At 44.9% G+C, this 17,218-nt stretch overlaps 1 protein-coding gene across 1 annotated transcript in view; it reads right to left on the minus strand.

Moving 5' to 3' along the window:
- The window catches only part of LOC148538898 (17-beta-hydroxysteroid dehydrogenase 13-like), a 79,985-nt gene that overhangs the window by 46,421 nt on the left and 16,346 nt on the right, over positions 1–17,218 (minus strand). The gene's annotated exons all lie outside the window — the stretch shown is intronic.

The following is a 17,218-nucleotide window of genomic DNA, read 5'->3' on the forward strand; positions in this document are numbered from 1 at the left end:
TAGATAGATAGATAGATAGATAGATAGATAGATAGATAGATAGATAGATAGATAGATAGCAATGGCAAAATGCCTGCAGGAGGTGATTTTTCACCTCAGTATATTGACCATGTGACTTGTTACATCATAAACAGCCTTTGTGTTGTCACTCAGCTTTACTAGAATGATCACCATTTTGTAGCAAACTGTCAGTTATCAACTATATCTGCTGATATGATATCTCACAATGTAAGGTATGCTTATGTTAACCAAAATGTTAGATATGAAAATAATAATAGATAGATAGATAGATAGATAGATAGATAGATAGATAGATAGATAGATAGGGTAATATGCAAGTAAAATGTGCTTTATAGCCTCAATAGGCTGTTCATTTGACTTGCTATAGAACGGTCAGTTATTAAATGTATCTGTTAATATGCCTTCTGACTATGTAGAATAAACTAATTTTAACCTAGAAGATAGATAGATAGATAGATAGATAGATAGATAGATAGATAGATAGATAGATAGATATGCAATGTAACGGAGGCACTCGGTTCAAAAAAAGCAACCAATAGACAGTTAAATATACCAACGTTTCAGAACTTTTAATGTTCCATCGTCAGGGTCATTAAAAGTTCTGAAGCCTTGGTATACTTATGGTGCGTACACACTGGGCGATTAAAGTGGACGACTGAACGATAACGATATCGTTATCGTTCAGTCGTCCACTTTATCGTCCATTTTTAACACAAAAAAGATGAACGATGACGACGACGCGCGTTCCCGCGGGTCGTTCGTCATCCTCGTTCATCGGGCTGACATGCAGGCCAACCTGACGACCTCGTCAGGTTGCTGCATGTCAGGGAATGGGTGAGAGAGCCCGGCGCTGAACGATATCGCTAATGATATCGTTCAGCGGCTGTGCTCAATGTCATGAACGACATTGAGCACAGCCTGCCGGGGACACACTAGACGATATCGCTCAGGGAGCATATCGTCTAGTGTGTATGCACCATTACCTGACTGTTGGTTGCTTTTCTTGAACCGAGTGCCGCCGTTACATTACATATTGTGGACCTCCTGCGTGGGATTCTTATCGGAGGGCACCGATGACTGATACCGTATTACTGGGAGTGCCACCTCCTTTTGGACATTGTAGATAGATAGATCGATAGATACATAGATAGATACATAGATAGATAGATAGATAGATAGATAGATAGATAGATGGATAGATAATTAGAAAGCAATGGCAAAATGCATGCAGAAGGTGATTTTTCACCTCAGTATATTGACCATGTGACTTGTTATATCATAAACAGCCTTTGTGATGTCACTCGGCTTTGGTAGAAAGGTCACCATTTTGTAGCGAACTGTCAGTTATCAACTATATCTGCTGATATGACATGTCACAATGTAAGGTATGCTTATTTTAACCTAAATGTTATATGATAGATGTAGATACAGGGGGCGTCTTTATAATGGGTGCAAGGTGTGCGGTGCACACGGGCCCCTGGATCCAGGGGGGCCCAGACTGCACATCCTGCAACCATAGGTAATTATACTTACCTTTACTCAGATTCCATTTTCCTGCTCTGCAGCGCCAGACCTGCGCTGCAGAGCAGCAAAAAGTCACTGGGAAAATGGCGGCCGGTGATTCGCGCATGCATCATTTTGTAGAGAACTGTCAGTTATCTACTCTATCCACTATCTACTGATATGACATATCATAATGTAAGGTATGCTTATTTTATATATGAAAATAATGTTATACCCCTTTCACACTACGCGTGTTCAACCTGGCACGCAGGGCAGTGTGAACGGATAACCCGGGTCGATGGGACCCAGGTCCCGTTCACTGCATAGGTCGAGCCAGCGCCAGAAGATGAGATCAACTCCAAGCGCTGACTCACCACATTATGGTGGTGATGTAATCGACCCGGTATTAGTGCCTGTTCGGGCCGCCAGTCTGAAGGAGGTCTCAGCTAGGTCGCACACGGGATGGTCACGGGAACAAAGTCCTGGGTGTGAACTGGCATACAGATGTTAAAGGGGTATTTGATGGATAGATAGATAAATAGATAGATATTCAGGTAGGATGTGATTTATAACCTTAATAGGCTAATCATGTGACTTGCTAGAGAACTGTCAGTTATCAACTGCATCTGTTAATATGTCTACTCCCTACTTTACTTTCATCTACTTCTTACTGCCCACTAGGGCACCTAACACTTGAATGCTTATACTCTCCTGCTTATGTGGGTGTTATGGTTGCTAATGTGGTAATGTATAGTGGATGGAGGAGGTGAACCGCGCTCACTGGTATGACTGTAGGGTTGGAAAAAGGAGGGGGAGGGGGGGAATATGAGGGAGGGAAAGGAGTAAGGAAGGAGATGTGTGTGTATCTTGAGGGGGCGGGGGTCGGAGAGTGTTGCGCCTATGGTAGGAGTACCTGTTCCTACCTGGGTTGTAGACTAGTAAAATGAGGGTAAGGCGCGCTCATCTGTGGGAAGTGGGAGTGTGTGCTGTGTGTGGGTGTAAACGAGTTGTCTGACAGAGAGACTGAGACGGTAGTGTTGGGTCAAAGGCTCATACAACTTATCATAGACACACACAAAAAAGAACTCCAAACCATAGAAACCCAACTCATTGAACTAGACACTGCCCTAGAACCATACAAACGGGAGGACGAATTCAGAAACCTAGTCACCCTCATGAGACAGAAGCTTCACAAAAGTGAGGAATTGATCATAGAAAAGAAAAAATCCAAAATCATCAGAGACAAATGCAAAAGCCCCAAACCACACAGTAAACTCAAACAAAAAAATCCCCCCCTCCAGACTGACCCACAGGCAGCGAACAAAGGAGGCGAGACCAAATATCCCACAAAACACACCCGCAAGATTACCGAGAGTCCACCTATCTACAGGAAACTCAACCTCACTTATCAGCAATACATGACCAAAATCCACAATTCCCATCCCACTGATGCACATAAGACACAAATAGAGCCCACAGATTCAGACACAGATTCCGATACTGACATCTCCTTCAGCATACATGAAATAGAGGACCCAGCCGACATGGAGAATTACGAAAACCTTGCCAGACATTCACTAGAACAAGGGTGGGTCAACACACACAGAGGACTCACAATCACCATCCCCCTAACACAAGACCAGCAACAGAACAACACACCCCACACAGAACAACAACCCCTAGAAACCACTAACAAACCCAACAACCAAGAGGACGAATGGGCACTCCATTTTTTAGAATTGGAGGCAGGCAGACGCACCTGCCAAGCCACAACAGGAACCAAAACAACACGACCAAAAAGAAAATTAGACCAACGAGACGAGGGTGTAGAGGAGGACAGACGAACAAACCCAAACCCACCCTCATCCCACACAACACCATCCCAGACACCAAAGGGATCTTCAATCTAAGCAGCCAGACACTCACAGACAGTGACAAGACTCTACTGAACAAAGGCCTTAAATTCGCCCCTCATAACAAACTCAACAAGTTCGAAACCTATCTAGACCATAACAGATTTGTCCGTTAATTGACCCTTAAGAAATTCTTCGCAAGCAACCCTCCCACATAGGACAACACGACAAACCGGTTCAAACACACTACACTCAGACCACCCTCCAAATTCTTCTCCAGCCACCTCAAGGGACACTTAGTACACACCTTCGAACACCTAGTGATGGAAGATATTAACAAGTTAAACACCCCCACCAAACACCGGAACAACAATCTCACCAAATCAGAATTAGCCTCACTAAACAACCTCAAAAATAACCATGATCTCATTATCAAACCCGCAGATAAAGGAGGAGGAATAGTTCTACTGGACAAAGCAGACTACATTACAGAGTCCCTCCGCATCCTCAAAGACCCCAACACCTACAAAACCTTACCCACAGACCCCACACACAATTTCAACCAAAAGCTTGCACGCATATTAACCACTAGCATGAATTCAGGCATTCTCTCCAAACAGGAACACAACTACTTACACAACCCCCACCCAGTCATCCCCATTTTCTACTATCTCCCCAAAATCCACAAGAACACAACCCACCCTCCCGGAAGACCCATCATCTCAGGCATTAATTCTATCTCCTCCAACCTGTCTGAATACATCGACCACTTCCTCCAACCGTATGTCAAACAACAATGATCACACTTGAAAGACACCACAGACATCCTCAGGACACTGGAAAGGACACCCTGGGGTGATGACCACTGGCTCATCACCAGTGATGTCACCTCACTTTACACTATCATAGACCACAAACATGGACTGGATAGCACCCGACACTACCTACAACAAGACAACTCCATGGACCCACTACAGACAGCATTCATCCTCCAAGGTATAGAATACATCCTCACACACAACTACTTTTGATTTAACAATGACTTCTATCTACAACACACAGGGACCGCGATGGGGACCAAGTTCGCCCCCAGTTATGCTAACCTGTTCATGAGCCGGTGGGAGGACTCCCACATATGGACAGGTCAAGACTGGCAGGCGAACTTGGTCCTATGGAGGAGATGCATAGACAACATCATCTGCATTTGGAAAGGACCTGAATCCACATTGTTAGAATTCATCAATTACATTAACCATAATGACAAAAATCTGAAATTTACCACAGACCACAGCAGAACCTCGGTAAACTTTCTAGACCTGCAGATATTCATACACAATGGACAAATACATACCAAGACCTTCCAAAAACCTGTCAATGTAAACAGCTACATCCTATCTAGCAGTGGTCATCACCCCAACTGGCTTAACAACATTCCCACAGGACAATTCAAAAGACTGAGAAGAAACTGTACCAGACTGACAGACTACTTATCACAGGGAGAGACACTCAAGCAACAATTCGCAGAGAAAGCATACCACATACCCACACTGCAAGACACAATGGATAAAGTAGCAGAAGGAGCAAGATCACCACTCCTTGAATACAACAAACACCGTACCACAATGACACAGGACCACCTAGCCTTCATCACGCAGTACAATACCCATGCCATTGACATCAAGAAAATAATAAACAAACATTGGCACCTTCTACAGAAAGACGAAACACTATCAGATATACTACCACCCAGAGCAAAAGTCATTTACAGAAAGGCACCGAACATACACAACAAATTAGTTGTAAATCACATCCCCCCACCAACACACATGCAGACCACATTAGACAAAGGTACGCTCAAAGGAGGCTTCTGCCACTGCGGGACTTGCTCCAATTGCACAAATCTACACTACAGGAGCACAAAACCCACCACAGTCTTCACTTCCACACAAACGGGCACCACCTACTCAATACGTGAACACATCACATGTCATACAAAGAATGTCATTTATCTCATACAGTGCCCCTGTAACAATCAATACGTAGGGAGAACCACCAGACCACTACACACCAGAATCAAGGAACATCTCAGAAACATCGTAAACAAATCAGACAGTCATAACATACCATTACATTTCCTTGAACATCACCATAGCAATACCACAGGCCTACAATTCATAGGGATCAGGCATATGCAGAAAAATTGGAGAGGGGGGGACCACACGCGAATACTCAATAAGGAAGAACTCAAATGGATCATTACACTACAAACCCTAGCACCCAATGGTCTAAACATTGACAACGAGATAAAGTCCGTGATTAGCAAGTAATCACCATCATCTATCACATTCCTCTCGACACCCACCTTCTTAACAAGACCCCAACTACCCCCCCCACCCACACCAACACACACCCCACATACCCATACTATCACACACAGCCCCCTCCACACCTACACGGCACACACAACATACCTTAATCCCACTCACCCAGTTACCAGCCCACATCACCACAGCACCACCACACCCTCCCACACCGATCCACCCCCCGTAAGCCCATCCATCCGCCTGACCCCACCACACCACCCCACACCACCAACCCCTCCCCATACCAATGTCACCCACACAGACCGCAACATTCCCACCCTAAGCCTACCCTTCCACCACCCCTTTTCATCACTAGATATTACTCAAGCCACCCACCAGACAAACCACAGGCCCACTACACTCACACACCATCGTTCATCCCACGTGCCACACACCACTTCCTCTATATGCAACACACTGCGCACATTCACCAGCAACACCCCGGATCCACGCCTTCCCCTATACAGCCGCATCCCACGCCGCCATCTGACCCCCCCAGCGTCTACCTTTCCACCAGCCCAATTTCCCCTCCACTACATCCCTGAGACTCCCGGATTACCAACCACCCCTTCATACCCAGCCACCGCGAACCCACACCACCGTCTGAGCCCCCGGAGTCTACAAACTCCATGAGCCCAGTTTCCATTCAGAGCATCCCCGTTACACCCACACCACCCATCACCCCTACACCCCCAGTCACCTCCTTACACACGTCACAGAACAGGGATTAACCTCAGCCGAACCACCTATTCGGCCCACACACCCGCTGGAGCTGACTGACCCCAGCACCATCCCCTACACAATACTACAACCTACGTTCATCCTATCTGCCACTCGATCCATCCCACACAGATCTGCACCAAGTAAATCCGTTCCGCCCACACACCTGTCAATTCACCCTTCAATCCTACGTATTTGCTTTTTCACTTTCCAGGTCGGACATTCCTCCACATGGATTCCGATACTGATTGGCCATCTGCTACCAAGCCCCCCTACACGTCCATCACCCTCTGAACACGCCCATCACACACACACTCCCTTCTTATTGGCCATTCCCGAACACACCAATCCCTACATGACTATAAAACATGCTGCAGTCACTTGCCCCAGTAACCTCCATGATTAAGGCACACGCCGAAACGCGTTGGTGAACCACATCAGCCACCGTCAAGTACTCTCGTCCTACACCCCACTCTGATCATCAGAGATCCCCCCAGCCGAACGCAGTGTTTGTGCGTCACAAGGAGCCACCAGCACCTCCGGCGAGCGGCACCCCCGCCTTGTGCACACACCACTTCTGGCGCCAGCCCGGTGCACACCCGGTGACCTCATCAACAGGAGCCACGAGGAGCCACCAGACTCCATACCCAAGCGGCATCCAGCACCAGATACCCACCCCGGTTGCCCTGCCGGCACACGCGGCACGTGCACAAGGCAGAAGCGCGCATCCCGCACCCCGGAGCCGCCAGCCCATCGCAGTCCGCCCACCCAACCCGGGTAAAGCCACACCCGGTGACCTCAGCAACAGGAGATACGAGGAGCCGCCAGACATCGCACACAAGCGGCATCCAGCACCAGACACCCACCCCAGGTCGTCCCGCCGGCACACGCGGCACGTGCACAAGGCAGAAGCGCGCAATCCGCTCCCCAGAGCCACCAGCCCGTCACAGTCCGCCCACCCAACCCGGGTACAGACACCGCGCTGACGCAGACACCTCCAGTCTGCCATCAAGAGCGCCACCACCGTCAACAGCAGCACGTGGCACAGCCGCTCCAGGAGACACAGTATACAGAGAACAGCCTGCATACACAGCGCTGCACACCACCAGAGACTGTCGATCACCATCCCCATATCGCAACGCCTACCCAGGCACCTACCGGTAGGTAAGTTGTACACTGTGCGGGACGCCGCCACAATACCCTCCACCACCACACTGCCGGCAGATAAGACTGTTGACCAAAGGTCCAGCAGGGATAACGTGCTGGTCCAGAACCGCACGGCAAGGAGCCCCCTAAAAGGGTCCACCCACCTTCCCCCCGTGCACCCATCCTTCTACACCCCCTTACACCCCTGGGTCAATTGTTTTCAAGCAGCACTGTGTCTACTTCAATAAAGCCTTTGACCCAACACTACCGTCTCAGTCTCTCTGTCAGACAACTCGTTTACACCCACACACAGCACACACTCCCACTTCCCACAGATGAGCACGCCTTACCCTCATTTTGCTAATGTGGTAATGTATATTATCCATGTCCTGCATTGTATTGTATTGTACTGTATGTCACTGGTCACCAACTTAATTATGTACTTTGTAAGGCCCTGCGGAACACTGTGGCGCCATATAAATAAATAATAATAATAATAATACTGACCATAAATTGTAAGTTTATTTTAATCTAAATGATAGATTATAAATACATTATAAATAATTAGTAATGACAAAATGCACGCAGGTTATTTTTCACCTCAGTATACTGACCACGCGACTTGTTACATCATAAATAGCCTTTATGATGTCACTCAGTGTTGGTAGAAAGGTCACCATCTTGTAAAGAACTGTCAGTTATCATCTGTATATGCTGATATGACATCTCACAGTGGGTGGGATGCTCTATGCTGAAATGTGATCAAACCTCCGAAAATGCAGTTTTCAGAGATTTCTCTGCAATTACCGCATGCACGCCATCTATAGATGGTGTTGCCTAATAGAAGCATAGGGGCTTCTTATCTGAGTTTTCCCCCAGAGGGATCCAATAGGCGCGAGCCCCGCAAAAAGCACTCGCTCCGGGACTCACTACAAAAGGGGCGGCTGTCGATGTAGATCGACAGCTCGCCCCATTTTGTAGGCATGGCGGGGGGGTGGCTTCACAAACGGAGGTGTTCCCATGCGAACGCCTGCCGTTTGTGGGTGGCCTCACTGACATCACCAGTGATGTCAGTGAGAGAGCTTCCGGCTCTATTTGAGCCAGAAGCTCTCTGAGGCTTGCAGCCATGAGACCCTACCACAAGGGTCTCGTTGCAAGCCCGATGGTCGCGATGGTCTTGACCATCGCGACCATCATCATGGCCGCTCGCAATAGCTGTGGGTGGTAACCCACAGCTATGCGAGCGGCCAAGAGGCTGCAACTAAAAAAACCAGTGGTTAACTGAAACACATGATCTGGGAATTGATGAGGACTGGTCTCACTGTTAATACTAATATGTGTACTTATATCACTTGATGACATTCCATGCGTGCTAAGTGAACTGTCTTATTCAACCTTACAGGCAGGGATTGCGTAATACAGCAATATATTTAGACTCTAAGCCGCCTGCAAGGGAAATATGTAACAGTGACAGCGTGTATGTTGAAGTGCTGCAGATGATACAATCTAGATCACTATAGAGACTATAGAGACTGTTACAATGTTGCCGGCAGCAGGCAGATGATATCCTGTAAATGAATACTTACCTAGTTTGCATGATACCCGTGGAGCAAGATAAACACAGAAATTATACTGGCACTAAAACATTACGTGGTGATAGCTAAAGATTAGTGACGCTAATGTGAGAACACCTCTACCCTCAGAAAGGATAAGCAGAGGGAAATACAGTCAGGTGCATAAATATTGGGACATTGAAAGAATTTTCATATTTTGGCCTCTATTCACCACCATAATGGCTTTGAAATGAAACAAACAAGATGTGCTTTAACTGTAGACTTTCAGATTTAATTTGAGGGTAATTACATCCAAATCAGGTGAACGGTGTAGGAATTACAATGGTTTCTATATGTGCCTCCCACTTTTTAAGGGGCCAAAAGTAATGGGACAAACTAAACAATCCTAAATCTAACTTTCACTTTTTAATACTTTGTTGCAAATCCTTTGCAGGCAATTACAGCCTGAAGTCTGGAACGCATAGACATCACCAGATGCTGGGTTTCATCCCTGGTGATGATCTGCCAGGCCTCTACTGCAAATGTCTTCAGTTCCTGCTTGTTCTTGGGACATTTTCCCTTCAGTTTTGTCTTCATCAAGTGAAATGCATGCTCAATCGGATTCAGGTCAGGGGATTGATTTGGTCATTGCATAACATTCCACTTTTTAGCCTTAAAAAACTCTTTGGTTGCTCTTGCACTATGCTTCGGGTCATTGTCCATCTGACCTGTGAAGCGCCGTCCAATGACTTCTGAAGCATTTGACTGAATATGAGCATATAATATTGCCCGAAACACTTCAGAATTAATTCTGTTGCTTTTGTCAGCAGTCACATCATCAATAAATACAAGGGAACCAGTTCCATTGGCAGCCATACATGCCCACGCCATGACACTACCACCACCATGCTTCACTGATGAGGTGGTATGTTTTGGATCATGAGCAGTTCCTTTCCTTCTTCATACTCTTCTCTTCCCATCACTCTGGTACAAGTTGATCTTTGTCTCACCTGTCCATAGGATGTTGTTCCAGAACTGTAATGGCTTTTTTAGATGTTGTTTGGCAAACTCTAATCTGGTCTTCCTGTTTTTGACGTTCACCAATGGTTTACATCTTGTGGTGAACCCTCTATATTCACTCTTGTGAAGTCTTCTCTTGATTGTTGACTTTGACACATATACACCTACCTCCTGGAGAGTGTTCTTGATTTGGCCAACTGTTGTGAAGGGGTTTTTCTTCACCAGGGAAATAATTCTTCTGTCATCCACCACAGTTGTTTTCCGTGGTCTTCTGGGTCTTTTGGTGTTGCTGAGCTCTCCGGTGCGTTTTTTCTTTTTAAGAATGTTCCAAACAGTTGATTTGGCCACACCTAATGTTTTTGCTATCTCTCTGATGGATTTGTTTTGATTTTTCAGCCTAATGATGGCTTGCTTCACTGATAGTGACAGCTCTTTGGATCTCATATTGAGAGTCAATAGCAACTGATTCCAAATGCAAATGTCACACCTAGAATCAACTTCAGACCTTTGACCTGCTTAAATCATAATGAAATAATGAGGGAATAGCCCACACCTGTCCATGAAATAGCTTTTGAGTTGATAGTCCCATTACTTTTGGCCCCTTAAAAAGTGGGAGGCACATATAGAAACCATTGTAATTCCTACATAGTTCACTTGATTTTGATGTAATTACCCTCAAATTAAATCTGAAAGTCTGCAGTTAAAGCACATCTTGTTTGTTTCATTTCAAAGCCATTGTGGTGATTAATAGAGGCCAAAATATGAAAATTCTGTCAATGTCCCAATATTTATGCACCTGACTGTATACAAAGATTTCATTATTAATTACATATGGTCCTATATGATTAGGAAGGATTCTAGTTTAAATATATGGTTGTTCCACATAAGTATTGTCACTTTATATGTACAGTCCCCTATTCGTAATTCATCCACCAATCTGTGTATGGACTTATAAAGATATAAATACAATCAGAGATATATATAACTACCATCACTAATATTGTGTTATATGTGGATTGAATGAAGGGACATAACATACTAAAAAACTCAGTGGTATCACACTAAATTATATTACCAAAACATACCTTGGAACGCATTGAATTAGAATTTTCACAATTAAATAAATACAGAGTGGGACCTTCAGTTTTTATTTTCACATTTTTTATTTTTATGTGTATTCACGAATGAATGAATGTTTGTGATAAAAGTTTTAATTATTTTGCTTTAAATTATATATCTGTTCCAGTGGATTGTCCATACTATAAAGGTGGATTATATACTACCTATACAGAGGAACAAGCTGTTCAAATAATTACATACTTACTGGAGAAGATTTACCTATACCAGTGGTTCCCAAACTTTTTTGAATTACGGCACCCTAGTGCATCAGCATGGTTCTCACAGCACACCTAAGTCAAAAGTTTGTTATTGAGAAATTCAGAAAAAAATGTTTGTGCACATATTTACATTACATTGACCATAAAGAATTTGATATGGTGCTGGACCACCAACCTGAGGCACCCCTGCAAGTGTCCCAAGGCACCCCAGGGTGCCGCGGCACACAGTTTGGGAACCACTGCCCTATACAAAGAAGTTGCTACTTTATTATGAGGTGTCTGTTTCTTATAGATACAATGAGAAATATCATTGCAACAAGTTGCTATTTTTAAAGCCTGGTAATGTTTTCTAATTGCTGCTCAAGATAGGGCATTCAGACAATTCTTGTGTTTTATTAAGTGTAAGGCTGGGGTTATTCACCCTGGATTTTTAACCTTTTAAGCAAATTTGTATATGTGATACTATGTGTGATTTTTTTATGTCATATTTGTGTGTTTTTGTGAATAAAAACTGTTTAATTGACTATTGCCTCCTGCATAATTTTTTAATTTTGTGTTATATTGTTGGAGATCCAGTTTCTCCATGTTGAATGCAGGGACTGCTATCACTGGATATTGGACACTAGTCCATTGGTCCAAAATTATCTATAAGAAAATAATAAAATTTTATCTTTATCTCACTGAATTGGTTGGTGGGCTAGCGCCCAACCAAAAGCAAAACTAATAAATTATAGTGCCTAATTGTAACATTTCCATTTTTATTGTTATTAATATTGGCACAGACTCGGGTTGTTTTACAAAGCCATTTTCAACTGACCATAGCCTGCATACGAAAGCTTGGCTGAATAATCAATTGGAAAAAATCGTCACTTTCTCCAACACAGCAGATAGTACATCTGGGAGCATTGCTGGATTCTCAGGCACAAACAGTGTTTCTGCCAGAGGACAAGATTGTGGTGCTGTCATTATGAATATGTAAGCTGCTACACAAGTGAAGGGTATCCATTCTGTTAGCAATGCAGGTCCTGAGATCAATGGTATCAATGGTAACTACCTTCGACATGGTGGGGTATGCTCAGTTCCATCCAGGCCTCTGCAAAAGTTGATTCTCTCCAAGTGGAACGGACAGTATCATCTAATAAGGTCTCAGAGGATCATTCTTACTCCAGAGATTTGTCATTCTCTCCTTTGGTGGCTGAGAAAGGATCATCTGAACAAAGGGCACCCATTCTGGTTTCCAAATTGGGTGCTTCTCACCACAGATGCCAGTCTTGTCGGATCGGGGGCAGTGACTGGTCATCACACCTTTCAGGGAAGATGGACAAATCAGGAAAGTCATCTGCTAATAAACATTCTGGAACTGCGAGCAGAGTACAAGGCACTTATCATGGCACATGACCTGCTCCAGGGCAGGCCGGTCAAGATTCAGTCCGACAATGCGACTACAGTGGCCTACCTCAATCATCAGGGAGGCACAAGAAGTTACGCAGCTATAAAAGAAGTGACAAAGGTTCTGATTTGGGCAGAACGTCATCTTCTGGCCATCTCGGCAATATTCAAAATGGGACTACTCAGTTGGGAGGCAGACTTCCTAAATCGCCAGGACATACACGTCGGAGAGTGGTCTCTCCATCCAGGAGTGTTTCAGCTCCTGGTAAACAAATGGGGCCTACCAGAGATAGATCTCATGGTGTCACGTCACAACCACAAGGTCCCCAGGTACGGGTCCATGTCCAGAGACTCATCAAAAGCCTTCATGGACTCACTAGCAGTAAGATGGGACTTCAGGCTGGTGTATCTCTTTCCTCCGATTTCTCTCCTTCCAAGAGTTCTCAGGAAATTCAAGCAGGAAGGTGGAACAGTAATACTGGTGGCTCCGGCTTGACCCAGACATTGGTTCACCGACATACATAATCTGTCCATAGACAGTCCGTATCCTCTTCCTCTATGGCAGGATCTGCTAACGCAGGGTCCCTGCTGGCATCCGGACTTACCTCGTTTGTCTTTGATGGCGTGGCTCTTCAATCTTCCATCCTAAGAGCAAAAGTTTTTCCCAGTTCTGTAATTCAAATGATGCTTAGGACACGGAAGCCTGCCTCTGCCCGCATCTATTACAGAGTTTGGCATTCTTTTGGTCAATGGTGTTCCCATAGGAAGTATGATCCTATGGTGTCCAGGATTTCCAGGGTACTGGCTTTTCTTCAGGCGGAGTTATACAGTGGTATTTGCCTGACCACTCTGAGAGTGCACTGTCAGTCTGGTTCCAGAGGAAGATTGCCTCATTACCAGATGTTAGAATTTTTTTCCAAGGAGTTCTGCGAGTTCAGCCTCATTTTGTTCCACCAGTAACACCATGGGATTTGTCTTTGGTTCTTAAGGGGCTACAAGCTTCCCCATTTGAACCTCTAGACTCTGTAGATTTGAAGTGGTTGACAGCGAAGACATTTTTTCTTCTTGCTATCTATTCTGCTCGCAGAGTCTCTGATTTGGCAGTGCTTTCTTGTCACTCTCCATTTTTTGATTTTTCACCAGGATAAAGCTGTTCTTCATACAAAGGAGGGTTACCTTCCTAAGGTAGTGTCCCATTTTCATGTAAATTAAGAAATTGTAGTTCCAGCTTTTCAGGCTCCAGATCTTTCTGTAGGTGAAGCCTCCCTGGATGTAGTTCGTGCTCTCCTTATCTATGTGAAGCGCACAAACTCTGTTAGAAAATCAGATGATCTTTTTGTATTATATGATTCTCACAAACGAGGATGGCCAGCTAATAAGCAGACTCTGGCAAGATGGCTACGCATGATGGCTCTCAGGTGTATACAAAGGCTGATCTCCCTGTCCCAAGCACAGTGACAGCACATTATAATTGGTCTGTAGGGCCATCATGGGCATTTAGTCGTGCCTCTGCTGAACAATTGTGCAGGGCAGCCACATGGTCTTTTGTCCACACTTTTCTTAGGTTCTACGCCTTTGATACTTTTGCCTCTCAGGATGCTTCCTTTGGGCGATGAGTTCTCCTTTCTGCTCAGGAGCGTCCCCCACCCTAGGGGAACTGCTTTAGGACATCCCCATGGTATACCTGTGGATCCCTAAGGACCCTGAAGATGAAAATTAGAATGATGGTAAACTTACCTAAATAACTCCTTTTCTTTGAGGTCCATAGGGTCCATAGGGCACCCACCCTGACGCACCTGGCTGCATGGGTAGTTTTTTCTTTCGGTCACAGATTCCCTCATTTTGCATAAGAGTGTTGCTGGTGTATGACTGCTCTTCCTTCTCCTCTTTCCTTCTCCTGCCTTGAGGCTTGTTAACTAAACTGAAGGCCTATGGCTAGGGACGGGGTATATATGGAGGAGGACCCAAGGCATCCTGGGATCTGAAGCTTTAACTGTTTGGTGACTGGATCTCTCCAACCATAATATCCCCATGGTATCCCTGTGGACCCTATGGACTTATCTAGGTAATTCTACCATAACTCAATTTTTTTCAATGGTCCAAAACCACCTTCCCATGACTCCTCTGTGGTACAAGAAAAAGTTTTTACCTGGTCTCGATCTCAAACCTTTTGCTTACTGGACTAATCGCAACATAAAATTTATTCGAGACATCGCTCCTCTGCGATCTTCCCATGAGTTTTCTGCCCTTCAAGATATGTTCAGATTACCTACCAAATGCTTTCACCAATTTCTCCAAATCTGCCATTTATATACACTGCTTTTTGGAACCCGATCCTGTCTGACCTATACCCCTTTAGAAACATTTTGTCTCCTCAGATCCGACTCAGAAGTTCTCATATCTACTTTCTACAGTCTCCTGATACCCACAGCCAATCCCACAAAGAACCTCACAAGCTGGCCTGGGAGAGAGACCTTGGAAAGACTCTAGAGCCAGAGGAGTGGGCTAACATTTGAGAACTTGCTGATAAATGCTCTATTTGTGTTAGGATCTGGGAAAACACTTTTAAACTTATATATAGATGGTATCTAATACCTACCCATATTCAAGATATTTTTCCACAGTCGTCGGATAGATGCTGGAGGGGCTGTGGAGAAGAGGGACCCTTTGCACATATCTGGTGGCACTGTCCAAATATTAGGTGCTTCTGGGACATGGTACATCGTTTGATTCTCTCTCTCACAAGCATCTCACTCCCACATTGCTTCTCATAGTCCTACCTACCATGGCCCATTCCCAATGGTGATAAACATTCTCAAACACTTATTCAGCACATCCTTAACGTGGCTAACTGCGCCATCGTGGCTCACTGGAAGAAAGTAGACACCTCCTCCTCTTCAGCTCTACAAAACTTGATTTGGAACACTTATTATTTAGAACATATCACTAGCTGTTTTCATGGCTGCCCACACAAATTCACTGAAATCTCCCTGGATTTCTTATCATGAGGCTTACACCTGACAATCATACTTGACAATCTATAGTTGCAAACAGTCCCCCACCCTTCTCCCCTCCTTTCTCTTACTAACACTTCCCTACTTTCCTGCCTCCCCTTCCTTTTTATTATCCTCTCTCCTTCCCTTTTCTCTCCCCTCTACCTGTTCAATATATTCTGATATCTCCCACACTGCTATTTCACTATATGTCAATATATTTCTATGCCGATTTCATTGATGTGTGATCATTATCGAATGTCACTTTAATAGTAATTTCTAGAGATGAGCGGGTCTGGTTCTCCAAGAAGCAGACCCACCCGAACTTCGTGCTCCGAGGCGAGATTCGAGTCCGGCTTGGGATTTCCTGCGTGACTCGGATCTGAAAACAAGGCAAAACATCATCCTCCCTGCTGTCGGAGTCCCGTAGGTTTTGGATTCTATAAAGGTCCCGGTAATCAGTGCCATTTTCACTCTGTGGAGAGTGTACAGAGCAGATGTCTGTTCTTCTACGGTGCAGTCAGTGACTTGTCATTATTTGTTCAATGGTGCAGTGTTGTCATGCTGGGGCTGCAGTACATAAAGTGGGGGGTGCTGCTGTGTCACTCACTGTTGTCCTGTCAATCAAGGGGCAGGGGGTGAAGTACATAAAGGGGTGCTGCTGTGTTGTCCTGTCCATCAAGGGGCTAGGGCTGCGTTTCTTAAATGGGTGCTGACTAATCCAGGGGTGCTCTGTCAATCCAGGGGTGCTCTTTCCCAGTGTAAAAAAACCCTAAAAGTTAAAAAAAAAAAAATTATTTTTTTTATGTGTGTGTGCTAGGTAGTTACTAGTTAGTAACTAGTTATGCTATTATAGTTCGGTCACACTGCCAGCCAGACCGCAGTCGATCATCCACGTATTTGTGACTCTGCAGGTGGACCGTCCACACTCCGCTGCTCCGCAGGGGTGCTTTGTTGTCCATAAAAGGGTGCTGTGTTGTTTATCAAGGAGCTGCTGCCGCATCCAGGGGTGCTTTTCCCCAGTGTAAAAAAATAAAACTTAAATAAATTAGCATTCCACAAAAAAGAAAAAGATCCTTTTTTTTCGTTTCTTTTTTGTGTGTGTGTGCTACTTAGTAGTTACGCTATTTTGTTCAGTGACACTGCCGGACAGACCGCAGTGTAAGTTTGTTAATATAGAGGACGATCAAATGAGACGAGAGCAGGAACCACATACAAGTGCTATCAACGTCATCTACGAAGGCCGATGCCCAAGGACTTAGGTCAGGGCATGTAAAATCAAACAAGCAATGTTTTACAGTGTTAAAGAAAAAAAATCAA

This window comes from Taudactylus pleione, unplaced genomic scaffold (assembly GCF_031769625.1).
Source record: "Taudactylus pleione unplaced genomic scaffold, aTauple2 ptg000033l, whole genome shotgun sequence".
Classification (NCBI taxonomy): Eukaryota; Metazoa; Chordata; class Amphibia; order Anura; family Myobatrachidae; genus Taudactylus; species Taudactylus pleione.